The sequence below is a fragment of the Misgurnus anguillicaudatus genome, chromosome 22 (assembly GCF_027580225.2).
Source record: "Misgurnus anguillicaudatus chromosome 22, ASM2758022v2, whole genome shotgun sequence".
Lineage (NCBI taxonomy): Eukaryota > Metazoa > Chordata > Actinopteri > Cypriniformes > Cobitidae > Misgurnus > Misgurnus anguillicaudatus.
In genome coordinates, this window is record NC_073358.2 from 52,926,530 (window position 1) to 52,953,210 (window position 26,681).

A 26,681-nucleotide genomic window follows, 5' to 3' on the forward strand; every position below is an offset into this window, starting at 1 on the left:
GGACACTTAAATGTGAAGCGTGCCGTTTATGTACTACAGTGTTTTAGAGAAATGTAGCCCTCGGCAAATAAAGTCGATTAAGTTTCCTAATGGACAGAGAGCATGTCCAGTTAATTAGATTCGTTTAATAATGCTTCCATGTCTTTGTCCCTACATCACTGAGATCAACTGAAAACTATTAGTTTAAATAAGTAATGGCCTATAATCTCTAACCATTAAGTCTTCATGTTCTTCCTTTTTGGCATTGTATTACATTAATTGGGCTAATAGTTTAACTGGTCTAAAAGTTCAGAAAAATGATGTAATATTTCTCTTCATTGATTCCTTTAAGTTCTTTGTATGATGTTGAAGGTTTTTATTGATAGTAAAGTCACAGCTTTCAAATAAATGTGCCAACAACAGATATACGACCAATGACAATTCTCCAAAATTTCAGCTTAAGGTGTTTTGGAAATGCAGTGCTTGAGATTAGAAAAGAAACAGCACACATGTCCTGAACAACTCGCACACTGCAAAAAATGATATATAAGTATTTTTGTCTTGTTTTCAGTAAAAATATCTAAAAATTCTTAAATTAAGATGCTTTTTCTTGATGAGCAAAACTACCCAAGAAAATAAGTCTAGTTTTTAGACCAAAAATATCAAATGTAAGTGATTTTTTAAAAAAATCTGCCAATGGGGTAAGCAAAAAATCTTGAACATTTTTCTTAAATTCAAGAAAAATTCAAGAAACATTTGCTTACCTCATTGGCAGATTTTTTTCTTGAAAATCATTTTTGCAGTGCAGGATGTGATTTATCATTTATATTCACATCAAAGACAAGTATCTAACCTTAAACATGAGCAATAACGATATTAACATGCACAGTACTAAAGAAAAAATGCAAACCATATTTTATTCAAATGAATCCAGTGAGATTATTTATGAGTGAGTGTTTATGAAAAGAAAGCAAGTAGTGAATGTGATGTATAAACAGCCATCATTTCCTCTGTATTTAGTTTAGTTTTAAATCAACTCATTACAGTGTTTACATCGTCATCAACCTTAAGCTACTCAGTCAAGAGCCTTTAAAAAAAACTTTCCAACTTTCACTCTTTCTACTTTAGTTTCACTCTTTCAAGTTTCACTCTTTCTACTTTCACTCTTTCTACTTTCAGTCTTTACAACTTTCACTCTTTCTACTTTCACTCTTTCTACTTTCACTCCAGGTGTTTCTCCATTCTTTTTAACCCTTACATGGACCTGTGACCCTACAACCCAAAAGGGTCAGATCACACAGAAATAATGTCAAGCATCTAAAGCTTTTCAAACTAACAGACACAGCAATAAAGTTTAAAGAGCAGCGATTGGTTCTGGAGGTTACATTCATCTGAATCTCCTCCCATTCTCCTTTTAAACACCATGACAAAAACACATAAAACTGAGCTGAAATTTCACAGGCTTTAATCCTACATCTGCTTTTCTGAAAATATCTTCTGTTGGATACGACTGCTTATGTGAATCTACCTAAAACAGACAACAACTGCACATTTACTGTGTCACTCATTCAAACTCTTTCTTTTAATATGAGCACTTACTGTACATGTTGGGGTTCAGTTTCATATCATCTAATTATTTATTAAGTATATTGTATTTTAATCATAAAGTCAGGAGACAATTTTCAAATGTAAATCTAATCCTTTCAAGTCCTAATAACAAGCAAGAAAGATACTGTACAGCTTACAGCATACTTAATTGTATCATCAATAAATGTTTCCAGGTTATATAACAGTTCTTTCTGGTTCTGGAATCTGATTGGGCGAGAGGATTTTTCAGCCATGCGATATTCCACCAGTATCATCACGGGAACTGCTTCACCGTTTTCGCCACCTTGAGCCGTACGATTACACTTTGTTTTAGTAGACATGACAAAAGATAAATATAATGAGAGTGATTTTGAGTGCATCAGTCACATCTAGGGTCCTATTTTAACAATCTAAGCACATTGTCTAAACGGGCATTGCGCACAGTCTAAACAGGCATGTCCGATTCCACTTTTGCTAATTTAAGGATGGGAAAAATGGTTTATGCACCAAGCGCACGTTCGAAAAGAGTTGTTCCTATTCTCCTAATGAGTAATGGGGGTGTTTTGTGTGGAGAGCACAGGTTTTAGCACTCGGACAGCGCCATGAAATTTTTACAAAGCATTACTTAAAAATGTTTCTCATCTCACCATATCCACAGGTACAGAGTCATCATATACAATAAATCCGTAAGGTAGCATTTAAAAAACATTTAAAAATAGATGCATTTTTTTAAAGCAAAGCATTTATTTACTTACAAGGCTACAGGTGAAGCAGCTCTTTGCACCTTCTAACGTCTCATAATCAGTCCTCATTTATGTCCAAGAGACTCAATAATAATTAAGTGTGCTTGCAAAAGCACACTTATTGTTCTTCTTAAGTTTTATTATTAAGTGTGCTTGCAAAAGCACACTTATTGTTCTTCTTAAGTTTTATTATTATTATTTTTATTATTTTTCCCGGGTAGATTTTTTTGGCCAGCTCTAGCGACCAGACCGTTTGACGCAGAGACACCGTTCAAACTTTAAAATGTTCGGGCAGTACCGGTGTAAGTTGCTTGAGAAGATGAAGTCACAGATCCATGTCGTTCGGCCACCATATTGGATAGAACACAAAACCTTTAAAAAGTTTCACAGGTCACAAATTTTGTCCAAACTTCAAGAAATTCCACGTACACGATCCTTGGACCAAGCCTCACAAAAGTTACTAGAAGGATTTTTGATTTTCGGAAGCATTTGCCCAAAACAGGTCAAAATATACCTATGGCGTAGTCCCCAAACAGGAAGTAGTTCATATCTCAGATTGTCTGTAACATATCTTTATAATTTTTTTAATATGAACTCGGAACTCCAATGTGAACATGGCCAAGATAAAAAAACATTGCAGTAACATGTCTATATTATGTTATTTTCACTTTAAAATGTCCAATAAAATCCTATATAAAAATAAAAATGTCATATAGCTTTTACCACTAGAGGGCAGCCCAAGCGTGTTTAATTGCCTTGCCTTCACACGTGACTAGACCGAAACTTAGTCCGTGCCTATTGAAAACTATATATACTGAGGATTATTTGATACTAAATCCAATGGAATATTAATATTTCTCATATACATTTGTGTACAAAACTGCAAATGGATGTTATATTCTGAAGGCGTGAATCAACGCGAGCTCTCTGGAGAACGTGCAGTACAGGTAGGAATGTTTCGGGGATTCAGACGTAAAACCCTTTCTTTTATTTCAGTAATATATAACATGACAAGTTTAATTCCGTTTTTCATCAATGTAATACATTGTAAACGTATTAGTTTGTAAAGACGTCAATTTCGCGTCCTCGCGTAGCAGTGATCGTTTGGCATCGGCTCTATAACAGCTGCATGGTTTAAATGATTGTGAATTGACGCGAAAAAGTGTCACTTTACCTTAAATCATGCATGTTATGCCAAGTGTATTTAACGTAAACAGTCATGACTTTGAGAAATGTATGATACATTAAAACACAGCTTGCCACAGCTAGAAGACTGCGTATATTTACATAATCTTCAGATAAGAAAGTTATATATCATCGTATGCTTAACTAACGGGAACACGATCGATTGCATTATGCTGTCAATCATTATGCTGTCAATCACTCAGCGAAGCATTGATTTCACATGGAAAGCAAGAGGACAGGGTCGCAATCTTGATGCGCGTGCATATGTTGTTGCATGAGATGCAGAGCGCGAGTCACCCCTTCACGTGTATTCGCGCTTTGGTCTGCCCGCGTCAAGATGCAGAGACCACGGACTCTATGGCTGTTTTAACTTTATTTATTGTATTTCCAGCTTACAACAACTCCTCTTCCGACAGTTGTTGTCTGATATGTCGGCTCAACGATCACAATGACATTAGATGTCTTAATAAAGGAAACGATTTTTGTGAACTAGATAAAAGATCCTGGCGTTTCTCCGAAGTTCAAAGCAGACAAAGGCTCAAATATTATGCGAGTCATCGTTCTCACACAAGAATGCAATTTAAACGTGTAAGTTAATCGCCCATCGCTCACAGCCCAGCACCTGCACCACTGCATGCGTATCGCGCTGACAAACATACACCTGATTTTACTGCCCTGATGAAATCTAAAAGTATAATTTCTCTTATTAGAAGCTAGCTTAATGTTTGCCAGTTATTAAGATGGCGGTTGTAGTTTAAATAGAGGTCGTGAAATAATTAGCATTGCCAAAAAGTGCATAAAACAATGTTATGTTCCATATTATAAACTTTTGGTTATGTGTACTTAAGTGAGTAAATAAGTTAAATTCTCAATGAGTGTGATATGGCTCTTATTTACCCCTTTAAATGAAGAATAAAGCTTACTCGGGTATCTTACAATGCACTTATGTTGTTATGCAGTTTTAAAATACAAAATACGAACGTCTGGATGTAGATAAAGCCTACTTGGTCATATTACAATGCACAAGTTTTGTTGTATGCAGTTTGAAAATACATGTTTGTAGAAAAAGTATATTGTACAATGCACTGATTTTGTTGTTATGCAGTTTCAAAATACAACATGAGAATGTTTAAATGTATATGTAGTCATCATCACTGATGTATCTCTGGCCCCCATGACAAACTAATTGAATAGCCCTGTCGTAGACGCTCAACACACAATCATATTCATAAATAGTAAAGAAATGCAATGATATTAGGCTATCAGTGCTGCTGTCGCTCTTTCCTATCGCTTATTTTAAAAATGAGCTTATGATCAATAAAATGCAGCTTACATCTGCTGCTTTTGGTGACGTGAACTCTGGCCTACATTAAGTCTCATGTTTTTAAGATTATCTTAAGTACTAAAGAAGAATTTTTGGTATATTATGTACAAAACTAGTGTGTGAAAATAGGACACTTTAAAGGGATTGTTCACCCAAAAATTAAAATTATTAGTGGTGCTTGCATTTATGCAAGGCATCACTATTATTATTCCCCATACTTATTATTATTTATTTATTCTTATATCTGGACACTTTTTCGGCGCGTAACTCGTCCCACACGGTTTGTCGTAGACCAATGAAACAGGGCTCAAAACGACCGGCTTATTGAGGACACGTCTGCTATGACTTTTATAAGCGATCGGGTGCAAGATTTTCGAAAGGGGGGCGAAAAACCACCCAAAAAATCCCATTGACTTAACATTGCGCCCAACTTTGATGGGTCATAGCTCCGCTCAAGGATTTTGTAGAAACGTGTGGGTTACAACATTTGAAGAGGGTGGTAGGCTCTGTAAGAACATACATCACATTGGGGTGTGAGTTGTACCCCTGGGGTGTAAGAGGCACCCGAAAATTCCCATTGACTTATAATGGGGCAGGAAACATGCCCATATTAGGGAATAAAACAGTTCCAGATGGGATATCTTTGCTTTACAGTGTCGTAGAGATAAGTGGGTGGGCTCATTTTATTCGGGCATCCAATCAGTCTCTCAGGATCATCCCAGAACTATTAAGCCACGCCCCTAGCAACAATTTTGGGCACCCTAGCAACATCTCCCATAGACTGCCATTATAAAATGCCCAGATGGATATCTTTGCACCACAGTGTCATAGAGACATGGGGGTGGGCTCATTTTACTCAGGCATCCAATCAGTTTCTCGGTATCCTTACATAAATATTAAGCCACGCCCCTAGCAACCACTTTTGAGCACCCTAGCAACATAAAATTCAAACAGTTATATCTCGGCATCCGAACATCGTAGAGACACAGGGGTTGGACCGTTTGACTCGTGACTCGGCGTGTAATCACTAAGGGATGTCATTTTTTTCCCTAGCAACCAAATACAGTACCCTAGCAACAGAGTAAACAAAGCCTTATATCTCCGCATCAGAACGTCGTAGAGACACGGGGGTTGGACCGTATGACTAATGACTCAGAGTGTAATCATTATGGGATGCCAATTTTTTCCCTAGCAACCAAATACAGTACCCTAGCAACAGAGTAAACAAAGCCTTATATCTCCGCATCAGAACGTCGTAGAGACACGGGGGTTGGACCGTATGACTCGTGACTCGGTGTGTAATCATTATGGGATGCCAATTTTTTCCCTAGCAACCAAATACAGTACCCTAGCAACAGAGTAAACAAAGCCTTATATCTCCACATCAGAACATCGTAGAAACACAGGGGTTGGACCGTTTGACTCGTGACTCGGAGTGTAATCATTATGGGATGCCAATTTTTTCCCTAGCAACCAAATACAGTACCCTAGCAACAGAGTAAACAAAGCCTTATATCTCCGCATCAGAACATCGTAGAGACACGGGGGTTAGACCGTTTGACTCGTGACTCGGAGTGTAATCATTATGGGATGCCAATTTTTTCCCTAGCAACCAAATACAGTACCCTAGCAACAGAGTAAACAAAGCCTTATATCTCCGCATCAGAACATCGTAGAGACACGGGGGTTGGACCGTTTGACTCGTGACTCAGAGTGTAATCATTATGGGATGGCAATTTTCTCCCTAGCAACCAAATACACTACCCTAGCAACCGAATAAACAAAGCCTTATATCTCCGCATCAGAACATCGTAGAGACACGGCGGTTGGACCGTTTGACTCGTGACTCAGTGTGTAATCACTATGGGATGCCAATTTTTTCCATAGCAACCAAATACAGTACCCTAGCAACAGAGTAAACAAAGCCTTATATCTCAGCATCAGAACATCGTAGAGACACGAGGGTTGGACTGTTTGACTCGTGACTCAGAGTGTAATCTCTATGGGATGCCAATTTTTTCCCTAGCAACCAAATACAGTACCCTAGCAACAGAGTAAACAAAGCCTAATATCTTTGCATCAGAACATCGTAGAGACACAGGAGTTGGATCGTTTTACTTTTGGCTTGGAGTATAATCATATATGTTCCCCAGAATTTTGCCACGGCAAGCACCACTCACATTTTCTTCAGGAAATGTACCTATCTAGTTTAAATTACAATTCTAAAAAAATTTAATAAGAAAACACTGAACATGTGCAGCATAGCTGTTATAGTTGGTTCTAGGCTAGCTAGAGCGGGTTATCTAGGCTTGTGATCCCTGTATTTACATAAAATGGTCTGTGCTAAACCCCGGATGTCCTTCAATGCTGGAAACACCCCTGGTTACAAGCCTGTATACATTTCTGTGTGTGTGTGTGTGCGTGCGTGCGTGCGTGTGTGTGTCAGGAATGCTTTCACGTAGAGGTCGACCGATATGGCTTAGCCTTTTTCTCTGGCCAATGCCGATATTTAGAAATCAGGGCAGCTGATGGCCGATATGTTAGGCCGATTTTCTATATGTACATAATTATCAAAATGTTCTCATCATTAGCAGATATTTTAAATGTAAAAATGTCACTATTTAAGTCAAAGTCTTTTAAAAAAATTATGACTGGTCTTTCTGAAGAGTTTTACAACCTCCTCTGCACCATGCATTTATCAGACACAGATATTACCTGACACTCTTCTGTCATCATCTTTGATCAGTTTTTTACCATGGCTTTTATTGCTTTGTAGGATAAAATCCTTATTTGGTAGACCTGATAAAATATTTATTCATCATAAAGTTAACATAGTAATAAATGTCTATGTTTTTTAGTTGAGACTGTTATTTAGGGCAAATCTTTCTAAACAGATTTACATTCTCCTTTCTGAGGCGCTATAAGTGACTGATTGTGCTGACAGTGACGTCTTGTGAGTTTAGTGTTGGGACAGATCTGTTGTTTCAACCGTTCATTCAAAGGAATCCGTTCAAAGGAGTCAGTTCGCGAATCGGACGCATTGTGTTGTAATCCAGGCTGAGCAGCGCAAAACTGTAAACAAAGTGTTACTGTAACAACACGAAAAACATTTCCTCGGTGGATATGATTTGGTCTTCCGACCTTTCGCCATCGAGTCAGTTTAGTTTTGAGTAATAAAAGCAGGGAGACAGTTTAAAGACAGAACTGTCTCCCTGCTCTCCAGTAACGCATAACTTATGTTGTTATGCAGTTTTAAAATTCAAAATACGAACATGTCTGGATGTAGCATTTTTTTGTGGAGGGAGGTGCCCTTTTTTTTAGGTTAGAGCAACTGCCCCTTAAAATTCCTGTGCACGTCCCTGATGCTTAGTTACTGTTGAACGGGAACACGATTGATTGCATTATGCTGTCAATCACTGAGTGAAATATTTTTTTTTATGGTAAATTTTAGAGAAACAGTTGTTACAAGTCTGTATACATTTCTGTGTGTGTGTGTGTGTGTGTGTGTGTTTGTGTGTGTGTGTGTGTTTTTAAAATGTTCGGGCAGTTCCGGTGTAAGTTGCTTGAGAAGATGAAGTCACAGATCCATGTCGTTCGTCCGCCATATTGGAAACCTTAAAGTTTCACAGGTCACAAATTTTGTCCAAACTTCACGAAATTCCACGTACACGATCCTTGGACCAAGCCTCACAAAAGTTACTAGAAGGATTTTTGATTTTCGGAAGCGTTTGCCCGTCACAGGCCAAACTAAATGTGCGTGGACGCCGCCAAAACAGGAAGTAGTTTATATCTCAGGAATGATTTCACGTATTGAAACCAAACTTTGTACATGAATTTCGGTCTCCAATGTGAGGATGCACAACATCAAAAGAACCATTTTTTTCCTAAAATTTTACGCTGCCAAACAGGAAGTAGTTTATATCTCAGGAACGCTTTTACGTATTGAAACCAAACTTTGTACATGAACTTGGGACTCCAATGTGAGGATGCACAAACTAAATCGGCGGCACCAGAGCAAGCACACTTTTGCAGTTCGTCCCGAAATGCATTTTCTAGTTATTATTATTCCCGGGTAGATTTTTTGTGTCAGCTCTACCGACCAGACCGTTTGACGCAGAGACACCGTTCAAACTTTAAAATGTTCGGGCAGTACCGGTGTAAGTTGCTTGAGAGGATAAAGTCACAGATCCATGTCGTTCGGCCGCCATATTGGAAAGAACACAAAACCTTAAAAAAGTTTCACAGGTCACAAATTTTGTCCAAACTTCATGAAATTCCACGTACGCGATCCTTGGACCGAGCCTCACAAAAGTTACTAGAAGGATTTTTGATTTTCGGAAGCGTTTGCGCGCCACAGCCCAAACTAAATGTGCGTCAACGCCGCCAAAACAGGAAGTAGTTCAAATCTCAATATGTCTGTAACATTTATTAACCAAAAATTTTATATGAACTCTTTACTCCAATGTGAAGATGCCTAAGATAAAAAAACATTGCAGTAACATGTCTATATTATGTTATTTTCACTTTAAAATGTCCAATTAAAACCTGTGTAAAAAATAAAAAATGTCATTAGCCTTTACCAGTAGAGGGCAGCCTTTACGTTCAAACGTGTTTTTTAGACAGAATGTAAAGATAGCGGCAGCCATCTTTAGAAGCTAAGCTAACAGGCTATTGCTCCGTGGAAAAGTTTGAATAACAATGGCGGGATGTAGTTTTAATGTTAAAATGGCAAAATGGAATTTAAAAGAGCTTTTCAGAGAATCGGTGTTCCTTTAAGAGCCACAATACAGCGAAGAGCTGAGGAAGAGAAAGCAGCCCGGAGAAGAGGCGACACCCTCAGACTCTGCTGCGAGCCCGTGGAGGACTCAGTAACCTCGGCTGCCACCCAATCTTCGTATCGTATATGGACAGATTCCTGGATACATATTTTTAGAATCGTAAACTTCATCTTATTCACTATACAGTATGCGGTTTCGGACGCAAAACTGCAAATGGATTTTATATTCTGAATGCTTGAATCAACGCGAGCTCTCTGGAGAACGTGCATTTTCACATACAGGTAGGAATTATATGATTCAGACATATTTTAATCCCTTTCTTTTATTTCAGTGATATATGGCACGACAAGTTTAATTCCCTTTTTCATCAATGTAATACATTGTAAACGTATTAGTTTGTAAAGACGTCAGTTTCGCGTCCTCGCGTAGCAGTGATCGTTTGGCATCGGTATTTTAATTAATTACGAAATTTGTATTTTATTTTTAAATTGCTATCTTGTGTTTCTGGCGCATTCGCGGATTAATGAATCATTTGAGTCGTTTTCATTACAAAGTGTTGCAAATAAATGAGTCTTTTGAGTCGACTCTTTACAAAGCGAATGGGCCAAATGTTTTAAAGTGGTTCGCGAATCAGTTTGAATGAATTGTTCAGATCGCTTCAAACACGGAATCGTCCGAAGCTGTTTTACTCGTAACCTATGTAGAAACACGCAGAATATAACCAGTGTTGGGTGACGTGGAAATTAATTTACCAATCTTTTAACTAAAATCAAAACTTCACACATGTACCCGCCATTACATACGCGCGACCGCCGACCTGTTCGTCGTCAGACACAGTTAAACGCGTGCAACCTCCAGAAACACTGTAGCACAGATTGAAGAAAATCCATGATCCATGAATTCGATGATTGACGTCTGATTCGCTGTTTAATGTACTGTATGATGTAAGTGATTCTCACAAAACACACGTGACATGACAACGTAAGAAAACATGAGTTTTGTTATAGTGTAAACTGTCAATGTCCTCAGACCATCTTAGGAGATTCCAACTTTATACATATACAAAACTGTTGTCAGTTTACTTGTCTGATGTTTCAGCTACAAGCTACATCAACATTGAGACTAAAGTTAATTTGTTAATTTGAAATGCTTGTCTATTCTGTGCTTGTATTCTTTTTCTGTACTGTTGGTGTATGTTGCAGTTTTACACATACTGTAGAAGTGCCCTTCATAAGTATTCTTCTGTTTGTTGTGGAGTCAAGAAATGTCTAAACATTAAAAGATGAACATGAGACAAAAGTACAGAATCTGTCACATTATTTTTTTTAATGGGCACTGAGCTGTGTCCTGACTGTTTACACATGAAAAGCATAAAATATGTAGGATCAGTTTGATTCACTTATGTGCATTTGTGTACAATACACATAAGTCAGCATTTAATGCTGTTGTTCTTTGTTGTTAAAGCATGTATGTGTTGAAACATAAACAAAGGTTAATAAAATGTGACATTCTAAACTTCTGGCATACTGATATTTATCTTACCAATTTCTGGTCTCCACATCTAACAGAAAAAGCTTGTCTTTATTGTTCTGATACTTATGGAGGGCAGTGCGTGTGTGTGTGTGTGTGTGCGCGTGTGTGTGCGCGTGTGTGTGTGTGTGTGTGTGTGTGTGTGTGTGTGTGTGTGTCAGGAATGCTTTCACGTATTGAAACCAAACTTTGTACATGAACTTGGGATTCCAATGCGAGGATGCACAAGATAAAAAACATTCTAAAATGTAACATTTCACAAATCACGTTAGTGACCGCACCAGAGCAAGCACACTTTTGCGGTTCCTCTGGAAGTGCATTTTCTAGTTATTTTTATTATTTTTCCCGGGTAGATTTTTTTGGCCAGCTCTAGCGACCAGACCGTTTGACGCAGAGACACCGTTCAAACTTTAAAATGTTCGGGCAGTACCGGTGTAAGTTGCTTGAGAAGATGAAGTCACAGATCCATGTCGTTCGGCCGCCATATTGGAGAGAACACAAAACCTTAAAAAAGTTTCACAGGTCACAAATTTTGTCCAAACTTTATGAAATTCCACGTACGCGATCCTTGGACCGAGCCTCACAAAAGTTACTAGAAGGATTTTTGATTTTCGGAAGCGTTTGCGCGCCACAGCCCAAACTAAATGTGCGTCAACGCCGCCAAAACAGGAAGTAGTTCAAATCTCAATATGTCTGTAACATTTACTAACCAAAATTTTTATATGAACTCTTTACTCCAATGTGAAGATGCCCAAGATAAAAAAACATTGCAGTAACATGTCTATATTATGTTATTTTCACTTTAAAATGTCCAATTAAAACCTGTGTAAAAATAAAAAATGTCATTAGCCTTTACCAGTAGAGGGCAGCCTTTACGTTCAAACGTGTTTTTTAGACAGAATGTAAAGATAGCGGCAGCCATCTTTAGAAGCTAAGCTAACAGGCTATTGCTCCGTGGAAAAGTTTGAATAACAATGGCGGGATGTAGTTTTAATGTTAAAATGGCAAAATGGAATTTAAAAGAGCTTTTGAGAGAATCGGTGTTCCTTTAAGAGCCACAATACAGCGAAGAGCTGAGGAAGAGAAAGCAGAGAAGCCCGGAGAAGAGGCGACACCCTCAGACTCTGCTGCGAGCCCGTGGAGGACTCAGTAACCTCGGCTGCCACCCAATCTTCGTATCGTATATGGACAGATTCCTGGATACATATTTTTAGAATCGTAAACTTCATCTTATTCACTATACAGTATGCGGTTTCGGACGCAAAACTGCAAATGGATTTTATATTCTGAATGCTTGAATCAACGCGAGCTCTCTGGAGAACGTGCATTTTCACATACAGGTAGGAATTATATGATTCAGACATATTTTAATCCCTTTCTTTTATTTCAGTGATATATGGCACGACAAGTTTAATTCCCTTTTTCATCAATGTAATACATTGTAAACGTATTAGTTTGTAAAGACGTCAGTTTCGCGTCCTCGCGTAGCAGTGATCGTTTGGCATCGGTATTTTAATTAATTACGAAATTTGTATTTTATTTTTAAATTGCTATCTTGTGTTTCTGGCGCATTCGCGGATTAATGACTCATTTGAGTCGTTTTCATTACAAAGTGTTGCAAATAAATGAGTCTTTTGAGTCGACTCTTTACAAAGCGAATGGGCCAAATGTTTTAAAGTGGTTCGCGAATCAGTTTGAATGAATTGTTCAGATCGCTTCAAACACGGAATCGTCCGAAGCTGTTTTACTCGTAACCTATGTAGAAACACGCAGAATATAACCAGTGTTGGGTGACGTGGAAATTAATTTACCAATCTTTTAACTAAAAGCAAAACTTCACACATGTACCCGCCATTACATACGCGCGACCGCCGACCTGTTCGTCGTCAGACACAGTTAAACGCGTGCAACCTCCAGAAACACTGTAGCACAGATTGAAGAAAATCCATCGATGATTGACGTCTGATTCGCTGTTTAATGTACTGTATGATGTAAGTGATTCTCACAAAACACACGTGACATGACAACGTAAGAAAACATGAGTTTTGTTATAGTGTAAACTGTCAATGTCCTCAGACCATCTTAGGAGATTCCAACTTTATACATATACAAAACTGTTGTCAGTTTACTTGTCTGATGTTTCAGCTACAAGCTACATCAACATTGAGACTAAAGTTAATTTGTTAATTTGAAATGCTTGTCTATTCTGTGCTTGTATTCTTTTTCTGTACTGTTGGTGTATGTTGCAGTTTTACACATACTGTAGAAGTGCCCTTCATAAGTATTCTTCTGTTTGTTGTGGAGTCAAGAAATGTCTAAACATTAAAAGATGAACATGAGACAAAAGTACAGAATCTGTCACATTATTTTTTTTAATGGGCACTGAGCTGTGTCCTGACTGTTTACACATGAAAAGCATAAAATATGTAGGATCAGTTTGATTCACTTATGTGCATTTGTGTACAATACACATAAGTCAGCATTTAATGCTGTTGTTCTTTGTTGTTAAAGCATGTATGTGTTGAAACATAAACAAAGGTTAATAAAATGTGACATTCTAAACTTCTGGCATACTGATATTTATCTTACCAATTTCTGGTCTCCACATCAAACAGAAAAAGCTTGTCTTTATTGTTCTGATACTTATGGAGGGCACTGCGTGTGTGTGTGTGCGCGTATGTGTGTGTGTGTGTGCGTGTGTGTGTGCGTGTGTGTGCATATATCTAGATTTATTTTTTCATGAGTAACTAGTAACTCGCTACTTGAGTATTATTTTCATTGCATACTTTTTACTTCTACTTGAGTAATTATTTATTTAGTTACTTTTACTTTAACTTCAGTAAAGTTTTTGGCTACTCTTTCCACCTCTGTTAAAATCTTCATGAATCTAGGCTGAGTTTGCCACGTTGAAGCCTAAATAATCAGACAGATAGTAAGTTAATCGCCCATCGCTCACAGCCCAGCACCTGCACCACTGCATGCGTATCGCGCTGACAAACATACACCTGATTTTACTGCCCTGACGAAATCTAAAAGTATAATTTCTCTTATTAGAAGCTAGCCTAATGTTTGCCAGCTATTAAAATGGCGGTTGTAGTTTAAATAGAGGTCGTGAAATAATTAGCATTGACAAAAAACTGCATAAAACAATGTTATATTCCATATTATAAACTTTTGGTTATGTGTACTTAAGTGAGTAAATAAGTTAACCGCAAAAACTAAATGTGCGTCGACGCCGCCAAAACAGGAAGTAGTTTATCTCAGGAACGCTTTCACGTATTGAAACCAAACTTTGTACATGAACTTGGGACTCCAATGTGAGGATGCACAAACTAAATCGGCGGCACCAGAGCAAGCACACTTTTGCAGTTCGTCCCGAAATGCATTTTCTAGTCTTTTATATTTTAATCTTATAATTTTTCATATTTAAAAGCTTTTTTGTGCTGCTGCGCATCCACATGTGTTAAGCAAACTCGCGTTGTCGTCCCGTTTAGGCGCATATTTCTAACGCGCTCTTTAAATAACAAAAAAACAATATTGCGTCATTGACTTTATAGCAGGTTTTTGTTGGTCAATGGCGTTGTCTATTTTAGTTGCCTCAAAATAGCAACGTGCCAACAATGCGCCTGAACACACCTCTTTTTCAGACCAGAACGCCCATGGGCGCAAAATTGAGCGCAAAAGCACAAACAACGTGGCACTAAACGTGAAAATGATCATTGCGCCGGGTTAAAACTAGCAAAAGACACTTGCGATGTGCATTGCACTGCATTGCGCCAGGTGTATGATAGAGCCCCTAGTGTACCCGTCAGATTTTTACGGTGGCCAAGCAACACTGCCATATCAGAGATCAGCATCACACTAAATGCCACTCAACCAAATCATTTACACTGTTTGGTGATGTATTTTGTAATCTGGAAGATGAAAGATTTCAGGAAAACATAGCTGTGAAGTTATTATTACTGAATCAATATTAGTCTTGTGCTTGCAATGGAAATTTTCCCACCTGGAAAACAGTGACTAGGAGGATCACTGGCCTCAGGATTCAACCATCTGTTTTGTCTGCTCCTCAAAAAAAGGTTTTCGTGCATGTGTGTGTCATACAAGTTTAGACTGGAAGAGCTCCGACCGTCAATCGTTTTTTTTTATTGTCCAAAAGATTCCATTCCAAGCAAATACTGTATACAATTCAAAGCGAGCCTACAACCACAACTATACAAGCCTATACTGAAGCAGGAAACATCAATCCACACATCATGAGAGAAAGCTGAATACACAAACTCTCTAACATGTTTAGTTGTCCGTCAGTGGGCGAGTACAGGACTTTGATTGATATTTTCACATTTCAACAAGCTCTTCTCTCTCACAGAGGGCAAAACATTTCACATTTTACTGGGAACTAAATATTTTCAGTACACATCCATGTGCTCATTAACATCATGCTTTTGTTATAGTATTATTGTTATATCATCCTATACATTATTTTAAATCAAAAAGGTTTATTACACTGTCATTTAAATATTTAGGAATTCATTTAAAGAAAACATTGGCTGTACAGTATGTGGTATGATGTCACCATGAAAATGATCACAGACAGCAGACAGATAAAAATCTCAAGATATTCGCTCTAAAGTCATATTATATATTTTGTTTGTATACTGCTTACAAAAACACGGCAATACACAACCATGTTCATATTTTGTACAACAGCATTCTTCCTTATGTGACATCATATAACATCAGCCAATAGAGACACTCCACTTTTTTTTTTAAATATGCTCATTTTCCAGCTCCCCTATAGAGTTTAAGGAACAGTATGTAGGATTGTGGACAAAACTGGTACTGCAATCACACAACTGGTGGCCAATACACAACATGACAACATAAACATCAGCTGGGGCTGCAACTCCACTTTTTAAATGACAGTATCCTGGCCAGAGCACTGTTGTCAGTGATATAAGTATTTGAAATGAAAATTATTTCTTTATGTCTAGTGACATATCAGGGACATTTTATGATTAATTGATATAAATTTTGTACATTCTGTTCCTTTAAACACTTGATTTTTACCATTTTGGTATCCATTCAGCCGATCTCTGGGTCTGGCGGTACCACTTTTAGCATAGCTTAGCATAATCCATTGAATCTGATTAAACCATTTAGCATTGCGTAAAAAAATAACCAAAGAGTTTTGATATTTTTCCTATTTAAAACAAACTTGACTAATTTGTAGTTACATTGTGTACTAAGACTGACGGAAAATTAAAAGTTGCGATTTTCTAGGCAGATATGGCTAGGAACTATACTCTCAAATTGGCGTAATAATCAGTAAATTTGCTGATGTAACATGGCTGCAGGAGGCGCAATGATATTACGCAACAGCCGAAAATAGGCCCCCGCTATTGAAAGATACCAAGGGGACTATTTTTGGGCGCTGCATAATGTCATTGCGCCTGCTGCACCCATGTTATGGCAGCAAAGTCTTTGATTATTACGTCAGAATGGAAGAATGAGCAGTTTGTGTTTTCACTTTAAGAATGGCTGGGTTATTTTTGATCCATAATGGGTAAATATTGGACACAAAACATGCTGGGTTAAAAATTACCTCGTGCTGGGTTAAAAAGGACCCAATGTTGACCTCAATGTTGTTGTTATGCAACCATGGGGTAAAAAATAACCCAGCAGTTTGGTTAAAATAACCCAGCATTGGGTCAATTTTGGGCACGTGTTGTGTCCAATATTTACCCATTATGGGTGAAAAATAATCCAGCCATTTTTAGAGTGTTGTTTTATTTTGTTGCATCTCAAGAGTTTTACATGATATAAAATGTTGGGTATAAAGATATTCAACATTTTAATCACAAACTTGCCCACCTGAATGATCAGTTACATCATGAATGGAAATGTGTCTCTACGAATCAATGCTTTCCTCATCAAGGAAACTTCCAGCAATCTCTTATTTCACTGAACTGTCGTATACTTTCAGGACATTGAGTGTGATGAGGAAACCATCAGACTTTCACCCATATCTGATACTTTGACAGTCAAACACATTCAGCAGACTGAATTTCTCACTTCTACATTGGCCGCTTTCCAAAGGAAGTGAATGACGTTTATTACAAAAAAAACCCTCGAAGATCTCCATCAACAGCGACCATCTGCACTGTGACTCCAGACACAATTCCCTGTTGAGATCTGTCGTTCTGTTCAGATGAGCAGTATGCACTTATATCAAAGAGAACACAAACATTATAACTGCTCATCCAAATCAAGACAACTCTTAATTCATATTCCATGCACGTGTAAATGGTTTTAAAACAGGAATTAGTTCAGTATGCACACTTGTTAACAACACACTACACAGTATGCAGTATTCACGCCTTTCGCTCCTGCAAAAGAGACAGAAACAATGCTGTGCCGTGTTGAGGACATGCATGTCATCGAAACAAGACGTTCAGCATGACAAAACAGCGCATCACACACTCCTATGATCTTGTCATAAACTAAAATGCACACGCGTGGTTCACGGATAATAAGCAAACTATGGAGAAAACCTAACAAGTGCAAGACTTTAAACACATCACGTATCTTGACCGGATCTTTACGGAATGTGTGGGAATGCATGCATGAATTCTGGAAAATTATAGGCGGTCAGTGTGAATGAACCAAAAAATCTAATCCCGTATGAATTTTCCATAATCTCTGTGTAAAAAGGTCTTAAGTTGCTAGATAAATAAAACATGTAAATCTCTAAACAAACAGATAATGTTACTCTGTGTATATTGAAGTGAAGCCCTAAAGACTCATGTGGAGTTTCTCCTCTCATTCCTCCACACATATCTGAGGTGTAATAAACTCCCGTCTGCTGCTGACCTCACACAATTTATGTCTTTTCATTTCAGTGAAGCGCGACTCTTTCATCTCATCTTAAACTTCAAACGTCTCACTGGATTGAAGTGGACACACTCCCGTTTACATGAAGATTAAACTGCCATGGTGTAAAAAACCACTGATAATAATTCATACATTTCTGAACCGCATAAAGTCCACACTGAGTTTTACAGTAAGCAGAAGTCAAAAACATCATGTACTCTATTATTATTATTATTATTCATGAGACCTCTGAGTGCCATAAAAATTACCCCAAACTTTCCAAACATGCTGCACATTTTCTTTCAACGAAAGTCACGGCTCTGTTTCCACACCTAGCCTTACATAATACTGAATATACAGACATCTGCTTTATAAAGCGACAGAGATGTTAACTGACTGAGAAAACTCTTCTGAAGACAACAGAGTTTGATGTTAGCATGACATTTAACTGATGATAAACACACACACACACACACACACACACACACACACACACACACACACACACACACACACACACACACACACACACACACACACACACACACACACACACACACACACACACACAGTAGTTACTTGACATTGTTTTGCTTGCAGAAGCTGTTAAACAGACAGACAGATGACAGGTGATATCAAAGTAACACAACACATCAGTCTTAGGATTTCATCACTCAACAGAGATCTGAAGAATATACATTGAGACCTTTGCATTAAATACAGGAACATGAAATGGTAACTAGTTTACCTGCAGGTTGTTATATTTTGATGAAAAGATTTCATTTAATGAATTTGCATGCACTAAGTCATTCACAATATGATCATTCTACATTTACATTATATGCATTTGGCAAAAAAAAACCTCAAATTTTGCACTGCTAACGCAACCCTCTACCAAGCTACAGTAACACATACACTCATCAAATTTAACACAGGAAAGTATTTATTAAAAACAAACCTAATACATGATTCCTATTTCTAATCACTAATTGGCAAAAAACCCACTAAGTTTAAATCAGAGTACCCACTTTTGTATCTCTTGGACATCAAATTACATAAAATAAAAAGCAAAGAGAAACTTCACAGCAGTAATGTCACCTCACCTGTAGTTAAAGTACTCAGATTCTCACAGTCGTCTCATTTGTCTTTGTTAGGAAGTGTAAGAGAAGCAGTTCAGACTTAACTTCTTTATGAACTTCTGAGAAATAAAATTCCACTGAATCAAACCCAGAAGGAATGGAAAGTTAAATGAGCTCATGAATAAAACTGAAATAAATGAAACGTACCGGCTTTAAATTGAGCTCGCACGCGCAGAGCACATCCAGGTGTGACTCAAATGAGAAGCTGAAGATCTGCGGCTTCACTCCTGCTCCACGTGCTGGAAGATCTGACAGCCTCTGTAATGTACTCCACACACACCCGTCTGTCTGTCTGCTGAGAGAGAGAGAGAGAGAGAGAGAGAGAGAGAGAGAGAGAGAGAGCGAGAGAGAGAGAGAGAGAGAGAGAGAGCTATCCTCTACATGAACTCAAATCCATTCTGTCTCTCTTTCTCTCTGTATGTCTCTCTCTCTCTCTCTCTCCCAAATTCAAATTGCTTTATTGACATGACATACTTCAGTACATATTGCACAAAACAACATAAAACATAACATACATGTGTCTCTCTTTCTCTGTATCCCTCTCACTGCATGTGAGGTGTTGAGGTGCCTACACACTGAGAATATTTTACCCATAATCCCCTGCAGTGCATGAGTACGCCTGTCTGTGTGTGATATAAGATTCTATAGGGAGACGAGAGCAAACAGAATATTTAATAAACCTGCATAATAAACCAAGTGTACCGAAACTACAAAGCTGGACTCATACAGGCTGTGAATTAAACTTGTGCACTCTTCTGAGGGAAATATAAGGTCAAATAAATAGTGCTGGGCAAAGATTAATTGTGATTAATCACATATAAAATAATACTACATTTTTGCATAATATATGTGTGTGTACCGTGTGTAATATATATATATATATAAAATAATACAAAATGTATATATAATATAGAATATATAAAAATATAAATAAATATGTATTTATATATTACAAGTAAATGTTTCTTAAATACATACATGAATGTGTGTGTATTTATATATACATAATAATTGCTACCCAGTCTCACAAGGTTTTGTGATATAGTCACGTAATTGTTTTATTCTTTTTTCGTGATATTATCATGAATTTTCAAGTTTTTTTTGTGATCGTATAACGAATTCCTGTTTTCGTGTGATTATCACGTATTGGTTACTCAACTACTTTTTCCTATTATTAAACAATTGTCGCTTCGGTTTAGGGTTAGATTTGGTGCTTGCATTAGAATGTCACTTTATATATTGGTTTATACTTATTTTTCTGATTTATTTTTTTATATGTCGCCTGGCATTAGGGGTTAGAGTTGGGTTTGGGTAGGGATGTCCTTTTATGTAAATCTAACCCTAAACGGAAGTGACAATGGTAAGAAAATAGGACAAAACAGTTGAGTAACCAATACGTGATAATCACACGAAAACAGGAATTCGTTATAGGATCACAAAAAAACACGGAAATTCGTAATAATATCATGAATAAAGAATCAAAAAATAACGTGACTATATGTAAAATGAAATTTCGTGACAGACAGCACACATTCATCAATTATGCAAAAAAAATCACTTTTATTTAGTATGCGATCAATTATGCAAAAAATCACTTTTATTTTGTATGCGATCAATTATGCAGAAAAATCACTTTTATTTCGTATGCGATCAATTATGCAAAAAATCACTTTTATTTTGTATGCGATCAATTATGCAGAAAAATCACTTTTATTTCGTATGCGATCAATTATGCAAAAAAAAAAATCACTTTTATTTCGTATGCGATCAATTATGCAAAAAAAATCACTTTTATTTTGTATCTGATCAATAGCAAAAAAAATCACTTTTATTTTGTATGCGATCAATTATGCAAAAAATCACTTTTATTTTGTATGTGATCAATTATGCAAAAAAAATCACTTTTATTTTGTATCTGATCAATAGCAAAAAAAATCACTTTTATTTTGTATGCGATCAATTATGCAAAAAATCACTTTTATTTTGTATGTGATCAATTATGCAAAAAAAATCACTTTTATTTTGTATCTGATCAATAGCAAAAAAAATCACTTTTATTTTGTATGCGATCAATTATGCAGAAAAATCACTTTTATTTCGTATGCGATCAATTATGCAAAAAAATCACTTTTATTTTGTATCTGATCAACAGCAAAAAAAATCACTTTTATTTTGTATGCGATCAATTATGCAAAAAATCACTTTTATTTTGTATGTGATCAATTATGCAAAAAAATCACTTTTATTTTGTATCTGATCAATAGCAAAAAAAATCACTTTTATTTTGTATGCGATCAATTATGCAGAAAAATCACTTTTATTTCGTATGCGATCAATTATGCAAAAAAATCACTTTTATTTTGTATCTGATCAATAGCAAAAAAAATCACTTTTATTTTGTATGCGATCAATTATGCAAAAAATCACTTTTATTTTGTATGTGATCAATTATGCAAAAAAATCACTTTTATTTCGTATGCGATCAATTATGCAAAAAATCACTTTTATTTCGTATGCGATCAATTATGCAAAAAATCATTTTTATTTCGTATGCAATCAATTATGCAGAAAAATCACTTTTATTTCGTATGCGATCAATTATGCAAAAAAAAAATCACTTTTATTTCGTATGCGATCAATTATGCAAAAAAATCACTTTTATTTCGTATGCGATCAATTATGCAAAAAAAAATCACGTTTATTTCGTATGCGATCAATTATGCAAAAAATCACTTTTATTTCATATGCGATCAATTATGCAAAAAAAATCACTTTTATTTCGTATGCGATCAATTATGCAAAAAAAATCACTTTTATTTAGTATGCGATCAATTATGAAAAAAATCACTTTTATTTCATATGCGACCAATTATGCAAAAAAAATCATGTTTATTTGGTATGCGATCAATTATGCAAAAAATCACTTTTATTTCGTATGCGATCAATTATGCAAAAAAAACCTTTTATTTTGTATGCGATCAATTATGCAAAAAATCACTTTTATTTCATATGCGATCAATTATGCAAAAAAAACCTTTTATTTTGTATCTGATCAATAGCAAAAAAAATCACTTTTATTTTGTATGCGATCAATTATGCAGAAAAATCACTTTTATTTCGTATGCGATCAATTATGCAAAAAAATCACTTTTATTTTGTATCTGATCAATAGCAAAAAAAATCACTTTTATTTTGTATGCGATCAATTATGCAAAAAATCACTTTTATTTTGTATGTGATCAATTATGCAAAAAAATCACTTTTATTTCGTATGCGATCAATTATGCAAAAAATCACTTTTATTTCATATGCGATCAATTATGCAAAAAAAATCACTTTTATTTCGTATGCGATCAATTATGCAAAAAAAATCACTTTTATTTAGTATGCGATCAATTATGAAAAAAATCACTTTTATTTCATATGCGACCAATTATGCAAAAAAAATCATGTTTATTTGGTATGCGATCAATTATGCAAAAAATCACTTTTATTTCGTATGCGATCAATTATGCAAAAAAACCTTTTATTTTGTATGCGATCAATTATGCAAAAAATCACTTTTATTTCATATGCGATCAATTATGCAAAAAAAACCTTTTATTTTGTATCTGATCAATAGCAAAAAAAATCACTTTTATTTTGTATGCGATCAATTATGCAGAAAAATCACTTTTATTTCGTATGCGATCAATTATGCAAAAAAATCACTTTTATTTTGTATCTGATCAATAGCAAAAAAAATCACTTTTATTTTGTATGCGATCAATTATGCAAAAAATCACTTTTATTTTGTATGTGATCAATTATGCAAAAAAATCACTTTTATTTCGTATGCGATCAATTATGCAAAAAATCACTTTTATTTCGTATGCGATCAATTATGCAAAAAATCATTTTTATTTCGTATGCAATCAATTATGCAGAAAAATCACTTTTATTTCGTATGCGATCAATTATGCAAAAAAAAAATCACTTTTATTTCGTATGCGATCAATTATGCAAAAAAATCACTTTTATTTCGTATGCGATCAATTATGCAAAAAAAAATCACGTTTATTTCGTATGCGATCAATTATGCAAAAAATCACTTTTATTTCATATGCGATCAATTATGCAAAAAAAATCACTTTTATTTCGTATGCGATCAATTATGCAAAAAAAATCACTTTTATTTAGTATGCGATCAATTATGAAAAAAATCACTTTTATTTCATATGCGACCAATTATGCAAAAAAAATCATGTTTATTTGGTATGCGATCAATTATGCAAAAAATCACTTTTATTTCGTATGCGATCAATTATGCAAAAAAAACCTTTTATTTTGTATGCGATCAATTATGCAAAAAATCACTTTTATTTCATATGCGATCAATTATGCAAAAAAAACCTTTTATTTTGTATCTGATCAATAGCAAAAAAAATCACTTTTATTTTGTATGCGATCAATTATGCAGAAAAATCACTTTTATTTCGTATGCGATCAATTATGCAAAAAAATCACTTTTATTTTGTATCTGATCAATAGCAAAAAAAATCACTTTTATTTTGTATGCGATCAATTATGCAAAAAATCACTTTTATTTTGTATGTGATCAATTATGCAAAAAAATCACTTTTATTTCGTATGCGATCAATTATGCAAAAAATCATTTTTATTTCGTATGCAATCAATTATGCAGAAAAATCACTTTTATTTCGTATGCGATCAATTATGCAAAAAAAAATCACTTTTATTTCGTATGCGATCAATTATGCAAAAAAATCACTTTTATTTCGTATGCGATCAATTATGCAAAAAAAAATCACGTTTATTTCGTATGCGATCAATTATGCAAAAAAATCACTTTTATTTCGTATGCGATCAATTATGCAAAAAAAATCACGTTTATTTCGTATGCGATCAATTATGCAAAAAATCACTTTTATTTCGTATGCGATCAATTATGCAAAAAAATCACTTTTATTTCGTATGCGATCAATTATGCAAAAAAAAATCACGTTTATTTCGTATGCGATCAATTATGCAAAAAAATCACTTTTATTTCGTATGCGATCAATTATGCAAAAAAAAATCACGTTTATTTCGTATGCGATCAATTATGCAAAAAAATCACTTTTATTTCGTATGCGATCAATTATGCAAAAAAATCACTTTTATTTCGTATGCGATCAATTATGCAAAAAAAAATCACGTTTATTTCGTATGCGATCAATTATGCAAAAAATCACTTTTATTTCATATGCGATCAATTATGCAAAAAATCACTTTTATTTCATATGCGATCAATTATGCAAAAAAATCACTTTTATTTCGTATGCGATCAATTATGCAAAAAAATCACTTTTATTTCGTATGCGATCAATTATGAAAAAAATCACTTTTATTTCATATGCGACCAATTATGCAAAAAAAATCATGTTTATTTGGTATGCGATCAATTATGCAAAAAATCACTTTTATTTCATATGCGATCAATTATGCAAAAAAAACCTTTTATTTTGTATGCGATCAATTATGCAAAAAAAATCACTTTTATTTCGTATGCGATCAATTATGCAAAAAAAAATCACTTTTATTTTGTATGCGATCAATTATGAAAAAAATCACTTTTATTTTGTATGCGATCAATTATGCAAAAAAAACCTTTTATTTTGTATGCGATCAATTATGCAAAAAAAATCACTTTTATTTCGTATGCGATCAATTATGCAAAAAAAAATCACTTTTATTTTGTATGCGATCAATTATGAAAAAAATCACTTTTATTTCGTATGCGATCAATTATGCAAAAAAAAATCACTTTTATTTTGTATGCGATCAATTATGAAAAAAATCACTTTTATTTCGTATGCGATCAATTATGCAAAAAAATCACTTTTATTTCGTATGCGATCAATTATGCAAAAAAAAATCACGTTTATTTCGTATGCGATCAATTATGCAAAAAATCACTTTTATTTCATATGCGATCAATTATGCAAAAAATCACTTTTATTTCATATGCGATCAATTATGCAAAAAAATCACTTTTATTTCGTATGCGATCAATTATGCAAAAAAATCACTTTTATTTCGTATGCGATAAATTATGAAAAAAATCACTTTTATTTCATATGCGACCAATTATGCAAAAAAAATCATGTTTATTTGGTATGCGATCAATTATGCAAAAAATCACTTTTATTTCATATGCGATCAATTATGCAAAAAAAACCTTTTATTTTGTATGCGATCAATTATGCAAAAAAAATCACTTTTATTTCGTATGCGATCAATTATGCAAAAAAAAATCACTTTTATTTTGTATGCGATCAATTATGAAAAAAATCACTTTTATTTTGTATGCGATCAATTATGCAAAAAAATCACTTTTATTTCGTATGCGATCAATTATGCAAAAAAAATCACGTTTATTTCGTATGCGATCAATTATGCAAAAAATCACTTTTATTTCGTATGCGATCAATTATGCAAAAAAATCACTTTTATTTCGTATGCGATCAATTATGCAAAAAAAAATCACGTTTATTTCGTATGCGATCAATTATGCAAAAAAATCACTTTTATTTCGTATGCGATCAATTATGCAAAAAAAATCACGTTTATTTCGTATGCGATCAATTATGCAAAAAAATCACTTTTATTTCGTATGCGATCAATTATGCAAAAAAATCACTTTTATTTCGTATGCGATCAATTATGCAAAAAAAAATCACGTTTATTTCGTATGCGATCAATTATGCAAAAAATCACTTTTATTTCATATGCGATCAATTATGCAAAAAATCACTTTTATTTCATATGCGATCAATTATGCAAAAAAATCACTTTTATTTCGTATGCGATCAATTATGCAAAAAAATCACTTTTATTTCGTATGCGATCAATTATGAAAAAAATCACTTTTATTTCATATGCGACCAATTATGCAAAAAAAATCATGTTTATTTGGTATGCGATCAATTATGCAAAAAATCACTTTTATTTCATATGCGATCAATTATGCAAAAAAAACCTTTTATTTTGTATGCGATCAATTATGCAAAAAAAATCACTTTTATTTCGTATGCGATCAATTATGCAAAAAAAAATCACTTTTATTTTGTATGCGATCAATTATGAAAAAAATCACTTTTATTTCGTATGCGACCAATTATGCAAAAAAACATGTTTATTTGGTATGCGATCAATTATGCAAAAAATCACTTTTATTTCATATGCGATCAATTATGCAAAAAAATCACTTTTATTTCGTATGCGATCAATTATGCAAAAAATCACTTTTATTTCGTATACGATCAATTATGCAAAAAAAAAATCACTTTTATTTTGTATGTGATCAATTATGCAAAAAAAAAATCACTTTTATTTTGTATGCGATCAATTATGCAAAAAAAAAAATCACTTTTATTTCGTATGTGATTAATTGCGATTAATCTTTGCCCAGCACTAAATAATACATCAAGTAGAAATCCTTCAAATGTCTTTCATTGTTAACATCAAAGTCAGTATTTTGATGGGTTCAGAACGAGGATAA

At 34.7% G+C, this 26,681-nt stretch overlaps 1 protein-coding gene across 9 annotated transcripts in view; it reads right to left on the bottom strand.

Moving 5' to 3' along the window:
- tnca (tenascin Ca) overlaps nt 1-26,681 on the bottom strand; it is a 103,152-nt gene that overhangs the window by 30,117 nt on the left and 46,354 nt on the right. For 6 of the 9 annotated variants that reach the window (XM_073860399.1, XM_073860395.1, XM_073860396.1 and 3 more), the window contains 2 exons: nt 19,286-19,433; nt 19,103-19,197 (listed from right to left, as the gene is read on the bottom strand). The gene's annotated coding sequence lies outside the window, so the exon portion shown is untranslated. The remainder of the gene's footprint in view (nt 1-19,102; nt 19,198-19,285; nt 19,434-26,681) is intronic. The other 3 variants (XM_073860391.1, XM_073860393.1, XM_073860392.1) reach the window with 3 other exon arrangements.